At 40.0% G+C, this 4,811-nt stretch overlaps 1 protein-coding gene across 1 annotated transcript in view; it reads right to left on the bottom strand.

Moving 5' to 3' along the window:
• LOC125681141 (uncharacterized) overlaps positions 1 to 85 on the bottom strand; it is an 11,265-nt gene extending 11,180 nt beyond the window's left edge. Inside the window, exon 1 of the mRNA XM_048921083.2 lies at positions 1 to 85. This exon is cut by the window's left edge and continues 320 nt beyond it. The gene's annotated coding sequence lies outside the window, so the exon portion shown is untranslated.
• Between the last annotated feature and the right edge of the window lie 4,726 nt (positions 86 to 4,811).

Genomic DNA, 4,811 nt, shown 5'->3' with positions numbered 1-4,811 from the left:
ATATAACATCAGTGTGAAGGCGGTCAGAAATGATCCGTGGTTTGATAAACTTTGTTTTCCTTCCTTTGAATTTCCTTTCTTCGTATGTATAATAAAATATATAACGTAGTGTTCAGTGGCCCTATTCACAAAATATCCTACAACTAAGATCAAACTTTACAAACACTGTAAATTTCTTATTTTTCATTTCCTGTAGATTTTCTTAATAATATGTAAAGTTCACCCATGGTTTATAAAACTTGAATACAAACTTATGACCTTGTGATCGGTATTTGATTATCAGGCAGAATTTCTTTTTTCAGCTTAGTCGTAAGATATTTTGTGAATAAAGGCCCAGATGCTGAGTGTTGATGTACACTGTATAAGCAGGGGCGGATCCAGGATTTGTGGTTACGGGGGGGCGCAACTTTATGAGGCAGGGGGGTCTAGGGGACGCCATGAAGCCCCCAGTGGGCCCTGCATTTTACAGGTTTTATAGAGCTTGAAATATGTCTCCTATTTAGTCATGTGTACTATTTTCTATTATTTTTTATAAGGTGAAATTAATAAAAATGACGCAAATTTTAAGGGTTTTTGGAAAAAATTAAGTTCTCACAATACAGTATTTCAAGGAAACAAAAGATTTTGTTATTTATTTCTCCGGGAGTGGATGAAATTATTGCTTCTTTTATCGGTTAGTACATTTTTCTAAACAAGATACCACGATTTACCTTAAATTTGAAAATTGCGCCCCCCCCCTCCCCCTTAAATCCGCCACTGATAAGAATAAGCTGAACTTAATAAACAATATTTACATTCAATAGATTTTCTACCTTATCAACTCTGTTGTAAAATTTCGAGTGCATATATATGTGGATGGTACGTACATGAACTTAAAAATTCATCATAGACCATAACACATTCTACAGTCAGTACACTTGGTGTTGATGTAAATTTTGTTTCTTGTTTGATTTACGTCCCCCACACTGAGACGCCATCAGCCGTAGGTGAAGTAGTACAAATTTAGACCTTTCCGTAGCACTCCAGTTCGTACCAATGAGGGTTCTTTATCGTACCAACATTCGCGATACGAGACCTCCGCTTGTACGGTCATGTCCGAAATATTTGCGATTCTCACATCTAAATGCCGGGCGTTGGCGAAGGAGAAAACACTAGCTATGTTGACATGAGCATGGCTCGAACAGTCACGGAGTGAATTCTCTACTGCTGAGCTACGGCGACTGGTTATAGTTTTGGTGTTATTATTGACTGTATAACGGTCTCCAGCTTTCTAGGAAAATCTGCCTGACACGCTTCTTTCAGTTAGGAAGCCTAGATGTCCACCTTGTACATGATAGTGTTTTAGATTAAGAGTCTAATGTTATTGATGTTGTAGAAAAGAAATGTTGATAATAACTCTGATTATGACCCTGAATATTCTGAATAAATTATCGAAACTTACCTTTGATTTTTTTATTTGTATATTTACATTTTGTCTTGGAGTCACATGGCAGACAAATCTTGTACACGACCAGAACCTTTACATGGTTACTGGTCCTGTCGACCAGTGGGTTAAATATTAAGCTGTGCACACTGATCGTAATCTTTAATTGACCTTTTCTTTGAAAAGTATAAAGCAGCCATCTTATTTACTATATACTTGATGGCGGTATAGATAGAGAGTCTGATCAAATGACGAACTTCTTCACTAGTCCCACGTCACATCCGTCTATGTTTGTAGTGCATACATTGTACATTCACAAATAACACGTTGGGGATATTTATAATAGTGTTGATGTGAGTTGTCTTACACAAAGAATGCAATATGATGTTAAAGGTATTAGCCGGAAAAGACAGAAATCCATTATACTCCATTCCCTTCTCTGTCGTGTGTACGTTTGTAATTTAGTGTGAGGGTTTCCCTCTCTGTCGTGTGTACGTTTGTAATTTAGTGTGAGGATTTCCCTCTCTTTCCTGTGTATGTTTGCAATTTAGTGTGAGGATATCCCTCTCTGTCATGTGAACGTTTGTAATTTTAATGTGAGGGTTTCCCTCTCTGTTATGTGTACGTTTGTAATTAGTGTGAGGGTTTCCTTCTGCCATGTATACGTTTGTAATTTAGATTGAGGATTTCCCTCTCTGTCATGCATACGTTTGTAATTTAGTGTGAGGGTTTCCCTCTCTCTCATGTGTACGTTTGTAATTTAGTGTGAGGGTTTCCCTCTCTGTCGTGTGTACGTTTGTAATTTAGTGTGATCATTTCCCTCTCTGTCGTGTGTACGTTTGTAATTTAGTGTGAGGGTTTCCCTCTCTGTCCTGTGTACGTTTGTAATTTAGTGTGAGGATTTCCCTCTCTGTCATGTGTACGTTTGTAATTTAGTGTGAGGATTTCCCTCTCTGTCATGTGTACGTTTGCAATTTAGTGTGAGGGTTTCCCTCTCTGTCGTGTGTACGTTTGTAATTTAGTGTAAGGGTTTCCCTCTCTGTCGTGTGTACGTTTGTAATTTAGTGTGAGGGTTTCCCTCTCTGTCCTGTGTACGTTTGTAATTTAGTGTGAGGGTTTCCCTCTCTGTCGTGTGTACGTTTGTAATTTAGTGTGAGGGTTTCCCTCTCTGTTATGTGTACGTTTGTAATTTAGTGTGAGGGTTTCCTTCTGCCATGTATACGTTTGTAATTTAGATTGAGGATTTCCCTATCTGTCATGCATACGTTTGTAATTTAGTGTGAGGGTTTCCCTCTCTCTCATGTGTACGTTTGTCATTTAGTGTGATCATTTCCCTCTCTGTCGTGTGTACGTTTGTAATTTAGTGTGAGGGTTTCCCTCTCTGTCCTGTGTACGTTTGTAATTTAGTGTGAGGATTTCCCTCTCTGTCATGTGTACGTTTGTAATTTAGTGTGAGGATTTCCCTCTCTGTTATGTGTACGTTTGCAATTTAGTGTGAGGGTTTCCCTCTCTGTCGTGTGTACGTTTGTAATTTAGTGTGAGGGTTTCCCTCTCTGTCGTGTGTACGTTTGTAATTTAGTGTGAGGGTTTCCCTCTCTGTCCTGTGTACGTTTGTAATTTAGTGTGAGGGTTTCCCTCTCTGTTATGTGTACGTTTGTAATTTAGTGTGAGGGTTTCCCTCTCTGTCCTGTGTACGTTTGTAATTTAGTGTGATCATTTCCCTCTCTGTCATGCATACGTTTGTAATTTAGTGTGAGGGTTTCCCTCTCTCTCATGTGTACGTTTGTAATTTAGTGTGAGGGTTTCCCTCTCTGTCGTGTGTACGTTTGCAATTTATTGTGATCATTTCCCTCTCTGTCATGTGTACGTTTGCAATTTAGTGTGAGGGTTTCCTTCTCTGTCCTGTGTACGTTTGTAATTTAGTGTGAGGATTTCCCTCTCTGTCCTGTGTACGTTTGTAATTTAGTGTGAGGATTTCCCTCTCTGTCATGTGTACGTTTGTAATTTAGTGTGAGGATTTCCCTCTCTGTCATGTGTACGTTTGCAATTTAGTGTGAGGGTGTCCCTCTCTGTCGTGTGTACGTTTGCAATTTAGTGTGAGGGTGTCCCTCTCTGTCGTGTGTACGTTTGTAATTTAGTGTGAGGGTGTCCCTCTCTGTCGTGTGTACGTTTGTAATTTAGTGTGAGGTTTCCCTCTCTGTCCTGTGTACGTTTGTAATTTAGTGTGATCATTTCCCTCTCTGTCGTGTGTACGTTTGTAATTTAGTGTGAGGGTTTCCCTCTCTGTCCTGTGTACGTTTGTAATTTAGTGTGAGGGTTTCCCTCTCTGTCCTGTGTACGTTTATAATTTAGTGTGAGGGTTTCCCTCTCTGTCATGTGTACGTTTACAATTTAGTGTGATCATTTCCCTCTCTGTCATGTGTACGTTTGCAATTTAGTGTGAGGGTTTCCCTCTCTGTCATGTGTACGTTTATAATTTAGTGTGAGGGTTTCCCTCTCTGTCCTGTGTACGTTTGTAATTTAGTGTGAGGGTTTCCCTCTTTGTCCTGTGTACGTTTGTAATTTAGTGTGAGGGTTTCCCTCTCTGTCGTGTGTACGTTTGTAATTTAGTGTGAGGGTTTCCCTCTCTCTCATGTGTACGTTTGTAACTTAGTGTGAGGGTTTCCCTCTCTGTCGTGTGTACGTTTGTAATTTAGTGTGAGGGTTTCCCTCTTTGTCGTGTGTACGTTTGTAATTTAGTGTGAGGGTTTCCCTCTCTGTCATGTGTACGTTTGCAATTTAGTGTGAGGGTTTCCCTCTCTGTCATGTGTACGTTTATAATTTAGTGTGAGGGTTTCCCTCTCTGTCATGTGTACGTTTACAATTTAGTGTGATCATTTCCCTCTCTGTCATGTGTACGTTTGCAATTTAGTGTGAGGGTTTCCCTCTCTGTCCTGTGTACGTTTATAATTTAGTGTGAGGGTTTCCCTCTCTGTCCTGTGTACGTTTGTAATTTAGTGTGAGGGTTTCCCTCTCTGTCCTGTGTACGTTTATAATTTAGTGTGAGGGTTTCCCTCTTTGTCCTGTGTACGTTTGTAATTTAGTGTGAGGGTTTCCCTCTCTGTCGTGTGTACGTTTGTAATTTAGTGTGAGGGTTTCCCTCTCTCTCATGTGTACGTTTGTAACTTAGTGCGAGGGTTTCCCTCTCTGTCGTGTGTACGTTTGTAATTTAGTGTGAGGGTTTCCCTCTTTGTCGTGTGTACGTTTGTAATTTAGTGTGAGGGTTTCCCTCTCTGTCATGTGTACGTTTGTAATTTAGTGTGAGGGTTCCCCTCTGTGTCGTGTGTACGTTTGTAATTTAGTGTGATGGTTTCCTCTCTGTGTCGTGTGTACGTTTGTAATTTAGTGT

Source organism: Ostrea edulis, chromosome 2, assembly GCF_947568905.1.
Source record: "Ostrea edulis chromosome 2, xbOstEdul1.1, whole genome shotgun sequence".
NCBI classification, from domain to species: domain Eukaryota; kingdom Metazoa; phylum Mollusca; class Bivalvia; order Ostreida; family Ostreidae; genus Ostrea; species Ostrea edulis.
This window is presented reverse-complemented; position numbering and strand designations above follow the sequence as displayed.